General features: G+C 42.4%; 1 protein-coding gene across 6 annotated transcripts in view; it reads right to left on the bottom strand.

The window, feature by feature from the left end:
- Positions 1-11122, bottom strand: part of PKIG (cAMP-dependent protein kinase inhibitor gamma) — a 101091-nt gene extending 89969 nt beyond the window's left edge. For 2 of the 6 annotated variants that reach the window (XM_079943943.1, XM_079943940.1), the window contains exons 1-2: positions 8556-8635; positions 5451-5527 (exon numbers count right to left, since the gene is read on the bottom strand). The gene's annotated coding sequence lies outside the window, so the exon portion shown is untranslated. Of the gene's footprint in view, positions 1-5450; positions 5528-8555; positions 8636-10608 lie in introns of those variants that run through there. The other 4 variants (XM_079943942.1, XM_079943944.1, XM_079943941.1 and 1 more) reach the window with 4 other exon arrangements.
- Positions 11123-18579: the final 7457 nt, after the last annotated feature.

An 18579-nucleotide genomic window follows, 5' to 3' on the forward strand; every position in this document is an offset into this window, starting at 1 on the left:
TTAATAAGCCCCTTGTAGTGGTCTCATTTTATAATGGTTAACTCTCAAAGGACCTCATGAGATATTTCACAGATAAGGAAACCAAGACTACAAGACCTTGCCCGAGGTCACCGTGATCTGCCTGAAATCCAAGGTCTTGTTCTTCCCGCTATACAACTCTGCATTCCTACAAGTTCTAGCATTTTCGAAATACTGGCTGAAAGAGACCAATGGCTCTGAAGCCATAGGAAAGCTACACCATTTTTAGGAGCCTCTCTGGAAATACCATTTGAATTAAGTTTCAGTTACTTTCAGTCATAGTGCCTTCAGCTTGAATAGATTATCCATAAGAAAAGAACCTCAATTGAAAAGATCTAATGCCTCAGATTTTAACTTAAAAACCACAAGGAAGGCTTCCCTGGTGGCGCAGTGGTTGAGAGTCCGCCTGCCGATGCAGGGGACACGGGTTCGTGTCCCGGTCCGGGAAGATCCCACATGCCGCGGAGCGGCTGGGCCCCTGAGCCATGGCCGGCTGAGCCTGCGCGTCCAGAGCCTGTGCTCCGCAACGGGAGAGGCCACAACAGTGAGAGGCCCGCATACCGCAAAAAAAAAAAAAACCAACCCACAAGGAAACAGGTATTATGTTTCAGATAAACTAACTTATAATATATATAGTATTTATTTTCTTAGGCAGCAAAATACAATCAGTAAGCAGTAGAATGCTAGGCTTTGGTACAAGAGTTCAAACAGAAACACAGTCTAGTCCTAGAAGTACACTGGCTACAGAGAATCACTTTTTAAATAAATCACCCCAGCTGCCTCATATACGACTAAACAGCCTCATAATAAATTGTTTATGAAAACTTAGAAGTTATATTTTTAAATGACATTTGTATATGAAACCTTCATTCTCCAGGCAGTTGAGATGCCCAAATAGAGAATGTTACAGCATAGAATTACTCTGATACAAGTAAAAATTAAATTAAAAACAAAAAAGAAACATTTTGCTCTGTTTCTTTGTTTACAAGGTATCATCTGCCTATATATCTCCCCCAAATCCTAACATCTTCAGAGCCACTCAACTAGGTGCTAATCTCTCTAATATTGGCAGGTATTAGCTGTCTCAAACCAAAAGAATCATTTTTTCAGTAAGAGGCGTGTGCCACCAGTCCATATGGAAGCCAAGGCAGCAGCTGAAAAATGAAACTGAGCAGGGGGTAGCAGGAATCCAAAAAGAAAACCAATCAACACTGTCAAACATATTTCAGAAATAATAGACACATAGATCAATGGAAGAGAATTGAGTTGAACTGCCCAGAAATAAACCCACACATATATGGTCAATTAATTTTATTCAAAGGAGTCAAGAATATACAACAGAAAAAAGATCCTGCCTTCAACAGTGTTGGGAAAACTGGGCAGCCGCATGCAGAAGAATAAACCTTGACCACTTCTTACACCATATACAAAACTCAACTCAAAATGGATTAAAGACTTGAACGTAAGACCTGAAAGCATAAAACTCCTAGAAGAAAACAAGGAGGGGTAACCTCCTTGATATCAGTCTTGGCAAAGACTGGATCTGACACCAAAAACAAAGGCAACAAAAGCAAAAATAAACATGTGGGACTACATCAAACTGAAAAGCTCTGTACAGCAACGGAAACCATCAAAAAAATGAAAAGGCAACCTACAGAATGGGAGAAAATATTTGCAAATCACATACCTGATAAGGGGTTAATTTCCAAGATATATAAAGAACTCATGCAATGCAAAGAAAAACAAACAATCTGACTCAAAAAAACTGTCAGAGGACTTGAATAGACATTTTTCCAAGGAAGGCATACAAATGGCCAATAGGTACCTGAAAAGGTGCTCAACATCACTAATCATCAGGGAAATGCAAATCAAAACCACAATGATATCACCTCACACTTGTTAAGACCGCTTTTCTCAAAAAGACAACAGATTACAAGTGCTGACAAGGACGTGGAAAAATGGGAACACTTGGGCACTGTTGGTGGTATGGAAAGCAGCGTGGAAGTTTCTCAAAAAATTAAAAACAGAACTACCATATGACCCAGCAATTCCACTTCTGGGTATTTGCCCAAAGGAAATGAAATCTCTATTTTGGAAAATCATCTGCATCCCCATGTTCACGGCAGCATTATTTACAATAGCCAAGACATGGAAACAACCTAAGTGTCCATCGACAGATGAATGGATAAAGAAAATATGGTGTGTGTATACATATACACACACACAATGAAATACTAGTCAGCCATAAAAAGGAAATACTGTCATTTAAAACAACATGGATTACAGAGTGAAGTAAGTCAGAAAGAGAAAAACAAATACCTTATGCTAACACATATATATGGAATCTAAAAAAAAAAAAGGTTCTGAAAAACCTAGGGGCAGGACAGGAATAACGATGCAGATGTAGAGAATGGACTTGAGGACACGGGAAGGGGGAAGGGTAAGCTGGGAAGAAGTGAGACAGTGGCATGGACATATATACACTACCAAATGTAAAACAGATAGCTAGTGGGAAGCAGCTGCATAACACAGGGAGATCAGCTCATCAGCTCGGTGCTTTGTGACCACCTAGAGGGGTGGGATAGGGAGGGTGGGAGGGAGATGCAAGAGGGAGGAGATATGGGGATATATGTATATGTATAGCCGGTTCACTTTGTTATAAAGCAAAAACTAAAAACAAAACAAAAAACATGGATGAATCTTGAGGGCATTATGCTAAGTGAAATAAGTCAGACAGAAGACAAATACTGTATGATCTCACTTATATGTGGAATCCAAAAAGAAGACCAAACCCATAGATACAGAGAACAGACTGGTGGTTGCCAGTTGCCAGAGACAGGTGGCAGGGGTCGGGGCAGGGGTAGATAGGTGAAATGGGTGAAGGTAATCAAAAGGTACAAACTTCCAGTTATAAGACTAGTAAATCCTGGGGATATAATGTATAGCATGGTGACTAGTAAAAATAACGTATTTGTATATTTGAAATTTGCTAAGAGAGTAAATCTTAAAAGTTTTCATTACAAGAAAAAAAAACTGTAACTATGTGCGGCGATGTTTGTTAACTAAACTTGTGGTTAATCGTTTCATAATACATACATATATCAAATCATTATGTTGCACACCTAAAACTCATACAATGTCATATGTCAATTATATCTCGTATTTTAAAAATCCTTCTAATACTGTTTTAATCATTTAATCAATAAGGAGAGGTTAAAATATACATAAATTAAGTTCATTATCAAAAAAGAAAGAAGAAAAAAATGAAAAAAAAAGAAGAAAAATAATAATAATAGCAGCTAATATTTACTGAAGGGTTCCCATGAACAGGCACTATGTTAAGTGATTTAACTACATAGTCAATCCTTAGAACAACTCTATTCAGTAGGTACTATTATTAAAGAACTTACTCAACGCCATACATTTATTCAGAATATTACAATATTCAGAATACGGTAAAGCCTTGAAACTTTGCTCCCGCGTTTACTGGTTGATTCTGAGCAACAAACACTCTCTGATTCCAGTCTCCATTGCTTTAAAATGTTAACTGCATGACACAGTGCAACATCTGCATTTCCTAGGCCTCTGTGGCTGGTGTCACTAAATACCCCACCCACTCATGTCCTAGCCAATCCTAATCAGGGCAGGAACAAATATTAGGACTACTTTTGTTACCACTGTGAGCCTGGGAGGAATGGCTGCCCTCACCCCACTCCCATGCCCCAGAAGCCAGCCAAGAGGCTGAGTCAGTTTCTCCACAGGCCCAGTCCTGACTTCTCTCCTCTTCCCAACCAACTCATACTGATGAGACTCCAGCATGCTTTCAATGATGTCAGTGTTGGCTGAAATCATCTACCCCACCTCAAGGGTAACAGACAATCGAAAGTATCTATATATGAAAATCCCTGGAGAGTTCACATTTCTCCATGTATTCAATCCAACTGGAATAGTAGAGGATTAGGTTATTGGGAGTAATGTAATTTTGGTTAACTGGTGGTCACCCAAAAAATCTTTTAAACGACATTCTAAAATGGATCAATGTACTGCACTATTTTGTAAGTAGCAGATTTGAACATAATTGAATGCTTGGCTGAGAAATTTGCTACATCTCAGGGTGGTCATCTAAACACTGGAACATGCCCGCAATGTGGAATACATTTTATACCATTGGCTTACACATACATAAAAAGGGCTGAAAAAAAGTTTTACAAAAGAAAGCATATTCTTAATATGAGATATAATCTTTTTTCTGTTCTACTGGGGGTTTTTTCCCACTAAAAGAAAAAAATATGCTGGAACTCCTCTCCCAAATAATTCCTCTACCTACTAATTCCCAACCTACTGTAGGTAACAACCTATGGCTTGAAAAGCACTGGTACAGGCAGCCCTTCACAGTGTGGTTTTGCCAGCACATAAGACCAACCCAGAAAAGCAATGTTGTAAGTAACCAGTGTTGGACAGAACATACAGGCTGTTTTCTTAAACAATATATATTAAGCTGAATTATTAACTGAGGGAATTTTCTCCACCTACCAGAGAGGAAAATACATGACAGTCGTGCAAAGGTTTCCTTTAATCAGGAGACAGTGGGATTTAACAGAGCACATGACTTGGCATCAGGAAAACCTGTATTCATTTTGCAACACCCCCCCCCAATGAAATCGATCTTGGCAATGATAATTAACAGCTGCTAAAACCATTCTGTGAAAGGCTAATGAGAAACTTACAATGAAGGGATCGTTCCAACAAACACCTGAACCCAATGATCAATCTTAGTATCACATAAGGTGAGAGCCAGCCTTTACTGCCTGCTGATGTACACAGCACCACCCATAAAGTACAATGGACAAAAAAATAAAGGCAATGGAGGAACACGTTAAAGGGATATAACCAGCCAAATCCAGAGTCGTTGTACAGGACAAATGACCTGATTTTTCAACAAATAAAGGGCAAGGGGGGGGCAGGGGGGGTGAAGAAGAGAGGAAATTGCTAAAGATTCAAAGATTTAGGAGACTATCACCCAGATGTAACAGGTGGTCCTTGTTTGGATCCCAATTCAAACAAACCAACTGTAAAAAGACATTTATGAGATAACTGAGGAAACTGAATACCAAACGGATACTAGGTAATATTTAGGAATTACTATGTTCATATTCTTAGGTGTGATTATAGGGAGAAAAAGGGGGTGAAAAAAACCCTTACCTCTTAGATGTATATTAAAGTATTTATAGATGAAATGATATGATGTCTAGGATTTTCTTTAATATAATCTAAGGTGGGGAGGGAGTGGAGGCTATAGATCAAATAAAACTGACCATATGTTGGTATCTGTTGAAGCTGGGGTATAAGGTATTATACCATCTTTGTACTTTTGTATATGTTTAAAACTTTCCATAATAAGAAGCTATAATATAAAAAGAAAATAAGAAAACCTGGATTCAAACTCCGGAATTCATTAGATGTAGGAGCAGGGAGGTTTCTTAAATCCTTTGATCTTCAATTTCCTCATCTGAAAACAGAAATGATAATCCCTATTGAAAAGTTACTGGGAGGAATGAAATGAGATCATGGGTTCACATCTTTTGGACATGCAGCTCTCATAAACTGCAAAACGCTTAAGAACATCAGCACGATAGTTAATTCCCTCTCTGCAATGCTCTGGAAGCAGAGACACATTACAGGTTTGTGGGAATAGAAATAGGTAATAAGCTGAATCCATTTTAACTCTCAACAATTTTTGTTTTGTAGTAATCCTTTAATAAGACACTGTTTACTTCACTGGCCCCTTTCTCCCCAAAGGAGAGTGTCAAAGATATTGCAATCAATTGCAGGTCTTGCTGCTTCCCTGGTGGCACAGTGGTTAAGAATCCACCTACCAATGCAGGAGACATGGGTTCGAGCCCTGGTCTGGGAAGATCCCACATGCCGCGGAGCAACTGAGCCCGGGCGCCACAACTACTGAGCCTGTGCTCTAGAGCCCGTGAGCCACAAGTACTGAAGCCGCGTGTCACAACTACTGAAGCTTGTGCGCCTAGAGCCTGTGCTCTGCAACAAGAGAAGCCATTGCAATGAGAAGCCCTCGCACTGCAATGAAGACTAGCCCCTGCTCGCCGCAACTAGAGAAAGGCTGCGCACAGCACCAAAGACCCAACACAGCCAAAAATAAATAAATAAAATCTTTAAAAAAAAATTTGAAAGTCTCTAACTTGAGCTGTTTATATTTCTTGTTTACTTTCCCAATTATATTTCCCCTGCTAAAGGTAGAAAGTAATTTTCAGGAGACTGTGTTAAGATACAACTGAATGCAATTAGGAATCAAGGTAATCTAAATAGGACTTTGTTTAAAATATTCCAGGTGCTTTGAGAAGAATAGATTTGCATCTTCCAGCATTAATGCTTCATCTCAAATAAAAGGAAATTAACAAAGGTTCAAGTCTAAGTAACACAAAGGGAAATCTGTCACTATCTGGCTTCAGCTTGCAGAATGGGTTGGCGGGAGCCAGGGTGATCTTTCTATAATGCGAATCTGATTAAGTCATTTCCCTTCCTTTCAATGGTTTCCCTCTGCTTCCAGGAAAGAGTCCAAACTCGGGAACAAAAAGGCTCAGGTGGCTCTCCAGCCTTATTTCCTCCCTCCTCCCCCAGTCTAAGCCCCTTCTCCCTACAGGTCCCCAAGGCTTCATCCTCCACTCCTTTCTCCCTTACCTCTTAGTTGTCAAGTCCTGTTGATTCTCCTGAAATGTCTCTCAAATCTGCCCACTCCATTCCATTCCTGCTGCCACTGCCCTAGACCAGGCCCTTTTTTTTTAACTTTTACTCCCCCATCTCCCTAAATAGGTTGCTTTTTCCAATTATGAAAGCCATTCATGCTCATAAAAAAGAAAAATAAGGCAATAAGGAAAGGAATAAAAGTCTCCCCATGATCTCAGGACACAGACATAAAGAACTTATCTTTCTGGCACATTCATGTTTGTAGCAGCATTATTCAAAATAGCCAAAAGGGGAAGGCAACCCAAATGTCCATCTATGGAATGGATAAACAAAATGTTCATAAATACAATGTAGGTACAAAATGTGTATATCCACACATGGAATGTTATTTAGCCTTAAAAAGGAAGGAAATTCTGACACATGCTACAACATACACAAACCTTGAGGACATGATGTTAAGTGAAAAAAGCCAATCGCAAAAAGACAAATATTGTATGATTCCACTTACATGAAGTATCCAGAGTGGCCAAATCCATAGAAACAGAAAGTAGAATGGCAGTTGCCAGGAGCTAGGGGGAGGGGGAAACGTGGAGTTGTTTTTTTGTTTGATTTTTTTTGTGTGGTACACGGGCCTCTCACTGTTGGGGCCTCTCACTGTTGTGGCCTCTCCCGTTGCAGAGCACAGGCTCCGGACGCGCAGGCTCAGCGGCCATGGCTCATGGGCCCAGCCGCTCTGCGGCATGCGGGATCTTCCCGGACCGGGGCACGAACCCCTGTCCCCTGCATCGGCAGGCGGACTCTCAACCACTGCGCTACCAGGGAAGCCCCCGTGGAGTTGTTTTAATGGGTATAAAGTTTCAGTTCCACCAGATGAAAAAGTTCTGGAGGTTGACTGCACAACACTGTGAATATCCTTAACACTTAAAAACGGTTATGATAAGTTTATGGGTATTTGACCACAATTAAAAATAAAAAATTGTTTTAAACAACTCATCTTTCTAGACATTTTTCCTATAAATATGTATACACTTAAAAAAAACAAAAATAGAAACATATGGTCATCTGTTTTTCACACCTAACCATATGATGTAAACATCCTTCTCATATATATGGCTCCCGCCTCCTTTATAACAGCTGATAGTACCCATCATATAACTGCATCATGATTTAACCAGTCGGCTTTCAGTTTTTCAATATTATAAAAACATCACAGTCAACAAGTTTGCATATTTTCTCATCATGTCCGTAACAGACATCTGGTTTTTTTACATGCCTTTTTTTCTGGTATCTATACCCCGATTTTCCCAAGGCAAAAATACCTCCTCTTCACACAAACACCCATCCTGACCCATACCTCCAAACCTCCAGCCAACTCTTATTCTATCTGACTAGCTAGGCACATTTATTTTAAAGTTTATTCCTAGGTATTTATTTTTCATGTTGCTATTGTCATTTCACCTACAATTCCATCTTCTTACTATTGCTTTTTGTCTCTCTTGTAGCTTATTTTTAACTCAATTCTCTTGAATTTTCTCAGCAGATAATCATATCAGAGGCAGACAATCGTATCATTTAGGTAGCGATTAAGAGCAAAAGCTCTGGCTCAGGCAGGCCTGGATTCAAATCCTGTGTGACCTTGGTTAAGCATTTTTTACCTCCATTTCCTCATCCATCAGCTAGGAATTACACTAGAGGCTATCTCCCAGGGTTGATGTAAAGATCACGTTTTCAACTGAGACTGCATGGAGAGTGCTTAACACAATGTTAGTTCAATAAATGTCTCCTATCTGTTGAGAAAGAAAATAGAACTTTCTCTCCATGCTTACATCTTTTACTTATTTCTTCTGGTTGCATTACACAGGTGTGCTCCTTTTCAGCAATTACCTTGCTTCCCACGTCTCCAAAACTAAACAAAACAAAACAAAAATGCCGTCATCAGACTCTTTGTAAAGGATCTGTACTGTGGATCGCATCCACTCTCACATTCGCTGGAAAGTTGTGCCATTGATCTTCCCCTTCATCTCCTGTATTTTCTGTCTCTCCCTCACTACTGGCTGTTTGCCATCAGCATTTAAATCTGCTTGTGTCTCTCTCCTGCTTAAAACAACTTCACCTGATTCCCCAATTGCTCTCCAGCCTTCTCGCTTCTCTTCACAGCCAAACTTCTTGGAGCTGCCTACACTTTGCCTTTACTTTCTCACATCCCACTCTCTCCTCATCCCACTGACATATTACATTGAACCTTTGGAACCTGCCGATATTATAGATTCCACCCCCATCATTTCACCAAATCTGCTCAACTGGGTCTTCAGTGACCTCTATATTTACTTATGCAAAAGGCACATTTTAACGTTTAACTTCTTTCACTTGAAATCTCAGCAGCATTCAGCAAAGTGGACCTCTTCCTTGGGCTTTCATTACTACACTCTCCTAGTTTTCCTCCCACTTCTCTGGTCATTTCTTCTTGGTGTAGTTCTAAGTGAATGGTTCTGCCTAGAGTGTACAAGATAGTGGCCCTGAATGACCTGGGCCTTCAAAAGAAAAAAGGAAAAACTCTCTGGATGGGTCTCTTCCAATACTGATTCAGTTCCAGTTGTACTGGACTGCTTTCGTCTCCATGAATGTACCTTTAATGTCTGGGATACATGCCATGAGGGCAGGAACCTGATTCCTTACTACTTACACAGTGCCTGGCACATAACAGGTGCTCAGTTAATATTTTTTTGAATCCCCATAAATGAAGAGCTGCAATATGAAAAACAGACTGGAGAAGTGATGAGACCAAGAAAGAACAAAAAAAATCCTGATCTTTTGAACACCATACCTCTGATCACGCAACACACACTCACTGCCTGATTTAAATCCATTGGTGCTCCCCACTAACCCCCATGACAAAGTCCAAACTCAGGAGGAGATACAAATAAAGTCTTTCTTCTATAAGAAGAGCACCTGCTTATCTCTCAAACACACCGAGCCAGATCACTTCCACTTCCCGGAATCTGTCTCTAAACAGGCTATGAAATCCCTGCAGATGCCCAAGAAGCCTGCACTCTCTCCCCAAGACCTTGCACTGGCCGTTCTCTCTGCCTAGAACACTATGCACTCCACCAGCTTCATCTTCCGGCCAATACAGAGGCAGTCTTCATGTCTCATTTTGGAAGTCATCTTCTTTTGGAAACTCTCTTTGACCATCCTCCCCAACCTCATCTCCGGAAATCTGGGTTAACTGCCTTCTCTGTGCATTCACAGTCCCCTGTATGTCCAAAATCATAGCTGGAACCACAATGAGTTCCTATTTATGCCTTAAATCTGTGGAGTTCCCTGAGGACAAGATGTCTCATTCACTTTTTTACCCCTGGCAATTAGCCCAGGCCCTGATACACAACACATGCTCAATGATGGACCTCCTTGTAGTAGTAGTAGTAACAACGAAAGCTCCCAAGGCTTACCTGCAAGGATTTGAAATATATTATTTGCTTTGTAATAAGCTTCTAAGATAGGTGCTATCATTATCCCCATTCTGCAGATGGGAAAACTGATGGACAAAGAAGTTAATCCTCTCTGGCCCCAGAAGAGTCGCACAGACGCACATTTTCTGCAATTCTGAGTTATTCCTCGACCCCAAATAAGAAGAGCTTTAAAAAAAAAACTTTCGAATCACGCCAATGGCCCCCAAATATAATACACAGACCAAAGCGCTGGATGGGTAAAGGGCAAGAGGGGGCGCAGCCCTGGCGCCAAGGGTGGGGGGAGCGGATAAAGGTCAGGCCCCGTCTCCTTCCCGGGAGTCCCCAGCGGCCCAGCCCCTCGCCCGCTGAGACGAGTCGACGCCGGGAACCGCGCGTTAAGACCGCGACTGCCCGCCCTGCCCCTGCTCACCTGCCGTCCCGCTGCCAGCCGAGCCCGGGCCGCTGGCCCGCAGCGCCTCCCCCGGGCTGCCTGGCGCCCGCCGAGCGCAGCGAAGCCCGTTGCCTTGGCGACCGGAGCTGCCGAACTCCCGCGGCTCGCGCTACGGCGGCTCGGAAGGGACCAGAAGGCCTCGCGGCCCCTTCCGCAGCCCCCTAGCGGGCGGAGGAGGGAAAAGCGGGCGGAGGAGGGAAAAGCGGGCGGAGGAGGGGAAAGCGGGCGGAGGAGGGGAAAGCGGGCGGAAGTCCGGGTCCGGAGCGGAGGGGGACCCGGGTGGGGTTGGAAGCCTCAAACTTGGCCCGGAGGGACGGGAGAAGGAAGGAAGCTTTGGGGGAAAGGGGGACAGCCAGGCCGGGGGAGAACTTGGGCTTCATATCCTGCCTGTGCCTCAGTTTCTCTGTCAGCTGAGATGGAGAGTATTCCGGGAGATGACAGAGCTGCAGGCGGAAGCTTGCTAGACTGGGAATATTTAAAGACGTGAAAATTGATGTGGGAAGGGTGGCACATGCCTCTCCCTCTTTAATTTCCAAAACGGTGGTGGGACAAAGAATTTTTTTTAAAAAACTAGAAAAAGAAACAAAAAAAAACTTGTTTCTTTGGGCTCATGGTGAGAATTCGATCACCAGATTTAATTTCAATATGAGAAATAATGTACTTTAACTCGTGACTAGCAGTTATACTTCCTGGAATAATCCTGCAGATAATCTTGGAACATGAGCATAAAGAATATTCATTGCTCCATTGTTTGTAACAGCAAAAGGGCTGAGACCAGTCTAAACGTCCATCAGTAACAGATTATGGTACATCTGTAAAATGGATTGCCAGAGAAAGAATTAAGAGGGACTGAGGTAGATACAGATACAGTTTCCATATAGACCTAGCTTCAAGCTATGCATATAGCTGTTGACTGAAAAAAAAAAAAAGCACAACCTAAAAGTTGAGAATTATGTTTTATTTGGCTGGACACAGCCTCTCAGACAGCTCTGAGAGACTGCTCCAAAGAAACGAGGGAGGAGTCAATATATTTGAGTTTTTGCAACAAAGATTACTGTTAATTAAAGAAAAACATATCTCAAGTTGAGGAATTTAGCACTTTTCTGTGTATGGGAAGATGCAAGAGTCTGGCCTCACTGAAATCATTCCTTTGATATGCACCTTAACTATCTAGGGCCAGTATCCTGCTTTTCTCCATCCTGAATCCCCCAGGGTGCACAGCTGGGGGTGACTGCAGTGGCTGAGGTTTGGCAGCCCTTTGGTCTCCATCCTGAGTTCCTTCAGGCCTCGCTATCTGGGGTGTCTGTAGTGGTTTGATGGCTGCAGCATCCTTTGTTTACTGTTATGTGTCACCTACAAATTGGCACTTGCCACCTGCCTCTACAAGGATTAAATTATGAGTTGCTGCAGCTGCTGACCTTCAACACTCAGTGAAAGGAGTTCAGGGTGGAGATCAGGAAGGAGGCACTCTGTGCTCTAGGAAAAACTGGCAGAACAGGTCTTCAGATGGTTACTTTTTTTTTTTTTTTTTTTTTTTTTTTGCGGTATGCGGGCCTCTCACTGTTGTGGCCTCTCCCGTTGCAGAGCACAGGCTCCGGACGCGCAGGCTCAACGGCCATGGCTCACGGGCCCAGCTGCTCCGCGGCATGTGGGATCTTCCCAGACCGAGGCACGAACCCGTGTACCCTGCATCAGCAGGCGGACTCTCAACCACTGCGCCACCAGGGAAGCCCCAGATGGTTATATATATTTTAAGAGAAGATTTTATGAGTCCAATTCTTACATTTCCTTTTATCTAGAAAAGCACTAAAATCTTTCATGGTGATGTCTGCTTCTCGTGACTAGCAGCCACCTTCTGCAAAAATGTGTGCTTGACTGCATGTACCCCCCCTTCACCAAAATCACATACACAGTGACCTCCCCCCCTACCTCTTTGGAGCCGTTTCTCAGAGCTATCTGAAATGCTGTCTCCCGGGCTATAGTCCTCATTTGCCCCAAATAAAACTTAACTCACAACTCTCATGTTGTGCATTTTTTTTCAGTCGACATATGGCAGGCAACATTTTTCACTTCACACAGCGATAGTCTCCTAACTAGCCCTGTCTTTGCTTCTACTCTAACTTCCAACCCTGCCCCAGTCTCTTCTCCACCCAGCAACCAAAACGATCCTTTAAAAATGTGAACATGGGGCTTCCCTGGTGGCACAGTGGTTGAGAGTCCGCCTGCCGATGCAGGGGACACGGGTTCGTGCCCTGGTCCGGGAAGATCCCACATGCCGCGGAGCAGCTAGGCCCGTGAGCCATGTCTGCTGAGCCTGCGCATCTGGAGCCTGTGCTCCGCAACGGGGGAGGCCACAACAGTGAGAGGTCCGCGTACCGCAAAAAAAAAAAAAAAAAAATGTGAACATGATCACATCCTTCCCCTGCTCAAAACCTTTAAGTGTGCTGAACAAAATCTAGAGTTACCATGATCAACAGACCCCGTCCACCTCCAAATGAACTACCTCCCTGGATAGCTGTCCAATCCCATCTCTCACCATTTTCCCTCTTGTCCATGCTCCAGCCACCCTGGCTTTGTGGTTTTTAAGTTAAGCATACTTCTATCTCAGGGCCTTTCCTCTTGCTGTTCCACATTGGGACCACTCTTCCTCCAGATATCCCCATGACTTCCTCACTTCCTTCACATCTCTGCTCAAATGTCAGGTCTTCAAAAAGACCTGCCCTGCCTATTTAAAATAGCAGACCCCACCAACTCTGCCTTCTCTTCTCCTGGTTTATTTTTCTTCGCAGCTCTTGTCAGTATCTGATGGAATTTTATACATTTATTTGTTGCCTGTCTCTTTTTGTTCCCAGTGAGTTTAAGGTTCTTGCCTCGTTGTGAAAGAATTTGGAGACAAAGCAGGGAGGTTAAGAAAGTAAAGTGAGAATTCATTTAAGCAAGAATCCACTTTTAGGGGCTTCCCTGGTGGCGCAGTGGTTGAGAGTCCGCCTGCCGATGCAGGGGACACGGGTTCGTGCCCCGGTCCGGGAGGATCCCACGTGCCGCGGAGCGGCTGGGCCCGTGAGCCATGGCCGCTGAGCCTGCGCGTCTGGAGCCTGTGCTCCGCAACGGGAGAGGCCACAGCAGTGAGAGGCCTGTGTACGGCAAAAAAAAAAAAAAAAAAAAAAAGAATCCACTCTCAGAGGGAGAGGGCAGACAGGTGAGGAGCTGCTACCCTGAGCTTCTCTGGCAAGCCGGTTATGAAGGGCATACAAATGAAGGGGTGAAATAGTCACTGGGGAAAGAGGAGTTTGGGGGTCCTATTCCCTGATTTTCATCCCAACTCCATCTTCCCGAGGGGAGGAGGGATTTTTGTCCTTATTTAGTTTAGATCAGAAGCGTCATGGCGTTGGTGCATGATGGGTACTTCTAATCTGCTAATTTAATAAGGCTAATTTTATTGTAATGAGAGTGTAATGAGCAACAGGTTACATTCGGATGCAGGAGATTCCTGCCTTTCCTCACCTTTCTTTGTCTGCTTCCAGGACACTTATCACCCAAAATGTGTGGTTTCCTGTTAGTCTGGAGGTTCCTGCTTTTCTCTGTCTGACCATGGACTCCTGCTGTTTACAAGATGCCTGACTTCCTCCCACCTGGCCCCTGCCCCTATTTCTCTGCTCATACCTAGCTACCTGCCTGCTCTAACATTTTCACTACAGCATAAACTCTTTTAAGGGCAAGCATTTCGCTGTTCCCTGCTGTTCTCTCATCACTGGGAACAGTGCCTGGCACCTAGTAAGAGCTTGGTAAATATTTCTTGAATGAATGAATAAGTGATGTGATATAAGCAATGTACAACACCACGTGGTTGGAACGCTACAACAGGTAAACGGGGAGTGGCAGGTAATACATACACAGCTGGCATATGCATACAAGAACTCTGGAAAGAGGTTTGGGAGATGGCGGGGGGCGGGGGGAGTAAGCTAATACATTTTCACTGTATGTACTGGAGAAATAAAATACTGCCTGCCATCTCAGTAAACAAAGGATCTAGCTACTACATTACGGCCTCCCGTAGGACAGTGAACCCTGAGGGAACTCAGGAAGGAAACAGAATGCCTGCCATCTAGTAGTCATCAGACTGCAGCCACTCCCAGCGGTGCAGCTTGAGGAATCTCAGCATGAGAAAACACAGGATATGCACCCAGATAGCTGAGGTGCATATCAAAGGAATGATTTCAGTGAGCCCAAACTCTGGCATCTTGCCATACATAGAAAGTGCTAAATTCCTTAACTTGAGATATCTAGTTTTCTTTTACTAAGAGTAGCCTTTTGTTCCGACTACCTTGGTTGTGTTGCAAAAACTCCTATCTGTCCTGGCTTCCCCCTTTCCTCTTTGGAACAGTTTTCTCAGCCTTTATCTGAGATGCTGTCTCCGGGGCTTTAAGTCCTAAGAATGTCTGCCGAATAAAACATAACTCTCAACTTTTAGGTTGTGTATTTTTTTTTCAGTCGACATTCTTTTATGCAGTATTTTTAAAAAATCAAGTTCTAGTAATTGCAATGAGACAAGAAAAATGAAATGTTTAAGTATTAGAAAAAAAGAATAACTTATTGTTTATAGCTGACATGATTGTTTATATAGAAATTACAAAAAAATCTATATACACATTATTAAAGTTAATATAAGTTTTGCAAGTTTGCTGAATACTAAGTCAATATACAAAATCAATTATATTTCTATATACCAGCTACAAATAGAAAATTAAATTTTAAAAGATAACCTCTAAATGGACTTGAGGACACAGGGAAGGGGAAGGGTAAGCTGGGACGAAGTGAGAGAGTGGCACTGACATATATACACTACCAAATGTAAAATAGATAGCTAGTGGGAAGCAGTAGCATAGCGCAGGGAGATCAGCTCAGTGCTTTGCGACCACCTAGAGGGGTGGGATATGGAGGGTGGGAGACGCAAGAGGGAGGGGATATGGGGATATACGTATGCATACAGCTGATTCACTTTGTTATAGAGCAGAAAGTAACACAACATTATAAAGCAATTATACTCCAATAAAGATGTTGAAAAAGAAATAGAGAATCCAGTTTAAAATGGGCAGAGAAACTGAACAGTTTTCCAAAGTAGACAAAAAAATAATTAACAGTTACATTAAAAAGTGCTCAAGATCACTAATCATCAGCAGAACACAAATCAAAACCAAAATGAGGTATCACCTCAGCTTTCAGAGTGGCTATCACGCAGACAAGTGATAACAAGTGCTGGCAAGGATGTGGAGAAAAGGAAATAACGCTATCCTATGTTCCAGCAACCCCACTATGGATACATATCCTAAGGAAATAAAAATAGGGTATTGAAGCTATATCTTCATTCCCAAGTTCATTGCAGCATTATTCACAATAGCCAAATTATGAAAACAACCTAAGTTTCTCTGAAGGGATGAATGGATAAAGAAGATGTGGCATACATACATATAATGAAATACTGTTCAGCTATAAGAAAGAAGGAAATCTCGCCACTTTCAACAACTTGGATGGACCTTGAGGATACTATGCTAAGTGAAATAAGCCAGACAAAGAAAGACAAATAATGAATGGTATCATTTATATGTGGCATTGAAAAAAAAAAAGGTCAAACTCAGAGAAACAGAGTCAGATGGGGGCTGGAGGATGAAGGAATTAGGGAGTGGTTGGTTAATGCATACACACTTTCAGCTATAAGAAGAAAAAGTCCGAGTATCTAATGCAAACATGGTGACTATAGTTTATCACACTGTATTGTATAATTGAAAATCGCTACGAGGACAGAGCTTAAATGTTCTGAACAACAACAACAACAACAAAAAGATAAATGTGTGAGTTGAAATATCCGTTAATTAACCAGATCGGAGGAATCCTTTCACAATATATAGACATCAAATCATCACGATGTATACTTTAAATATCTTAAAATTTTATATGTCAATTATACCTCAATAAAACTGTAATAAATTAACACATTAACCTAAAAAAAAAAATCAAGTACATGGGTTACCTTTTGAAACAATATATAGGAGTGTAAGTGATCAGATCATTCCACCCCCAAATATGACACTTTGGCATAAGGATTACCTCCAGCTGAAGACACCTGAGAAGTAGACACAGAAAAGGTCTCTGCCCTCCCTCTATGAATTTCCCTTTGTGACGGTGTTCCCCCATCTCCTCTCTACCAGGAGGGGCAAAATTAAATCACAGGAGACAACTCTAGATAAGACTCTCATCGGTGAGAGGAATCTACAAAACAAACCTTCCTAAAACAACTCTTGTCTTCCATTAGTTTCTCCCATATATTTACCTTCCTACAGGCTGGCCCCTAAAAGCCATAAACCCCTTTCCTTTGTCTTATCACTTCTCTACAAATTTAAATTGTATCGCTCTTTGTCAGAATGGTATAAAAGCCTCCAAGCCTAGCTGGCCCAATCACTAAACCTAAGAGGTGCGGGGGAAACTTTTCCTTCCCTCCAGTGGGGAAAACAACCTAGTTTTGACTGTATGAATATGGGCGGGGCTGCTCTGTGTGACAGTGAGCTCTGCCCCCCGCCCCCCCGCCGCCCCCCCACCCCGTGCTCCCAGAACAGATGTTGCTGAGGGATTCTTACAGGAGGAGGTGGGAAATTGGAGCAGAGGATCTCAAAGATCCGCTCTCCCCCACCTCTGCCACCTAGACAAGGCACACTTAACCACTTAGGGTCAGAAACACTGAGAGAAGGGCAGGGTCCCACATTTGGGAGGACTAATGCTTGCAGGTCAGAAAGTGAAAAACCCTTCAACCGCCGGCTAGACCCATTGTTCCTCACTGAACATAAACAAGTGCTCACAGAATATAAACAAATATCAAACAAGGCCACTCTGTATTTGGAACAAGGCATAGACAAGGCCACTCAGGAACCAAAATATGACTCAACATCCTCCTCTTCTGACTAACATGAGTGGGTCCTGGTTCTTTTTCAGTGACAACTCTGGCCCTGCTTTAATTCTCCTACCTTCTGGATTAAAAATTAAGATACCTGTTACAGAATTGTCCCTGCTTCTTGACTGTGTCCAATTCAAAACTGTTCCCTACTTCCTTAAACCCCTCTTAGAGGTACCCAGCACAGATCCAAATCCTACAATAAGTTCTTCCCAACTCCCTCTTACCAAGATACCTCATGGTTTCTCTTAATGCATTTTCCCTTAACAAACAAGCTAAATAACTCTAATTCATTTTGACTGTGGGCATGTTCCTGGTAGAATTTGATCACGGGCTTTATCACAGTCTTAGCTTTATTCTGCCCAGTCCAACAATACCCAGACAGGGAGAAGCAAGGATTTTAAGGGCTACCTGGAAGGTTCAGTGGTCCTGAAACAACCTGACTTGGGCAAGTAGTTTGGGGGGCAGAAAGAGAAAAGGGAATTAGGAAAGCTTGAGTAATTCTTCTTCCTCAGCCATCAACCCTTTCTGTGGCTTCAGGCAAACCATCTCACTTTGGGTCTTTTTCCATTTCTGTGCAAGAAAAGATTTGAATCTATTTCTAAGGCATCTTCCAACCTAAATATTCTAGGATCCAAACTCTACAGGTTCTCATACTCCCAGGTAAATGTTCCCCTACACCAGTTATTTGTAGAACATTGTCATCATTGTTGCCATATCTACATACCACCTGTTGTTATGTAAGTAAATAATTTTTCAAAATTTTTTCTTTAAATGGACTCAGTTTTTACTTAAATTTACACCACTACTTAAAGGGAAAACAAGTACTGCTTGGTAGAAGTGGAAGAATTTCTACAAACACACATATACACAAACCCTAAAACAATGTTATTTAACTGTATATGTTGTTACCTTTTGATGAGATTTGGAAACCTTTGCTCTGCTAAAAAGGGAGATAAGCAAATGTTAGAAAAATGTTAAATACATACCAGTCGCAAACACACTTT

The sequence above is a fragment of the Stenella coeruleoalba genome (genome assembly GCF_951394435.1).
Source record: "Stenella coeruleoalba genome assembly, chromosome: 15".
Classification (NCBI taxonomy): Eukaryota; Metazoa; Chordata; class Mammalia; order Artiodactyla; family Delphinidae; genus Stenella; species Stenella coeruleoalba.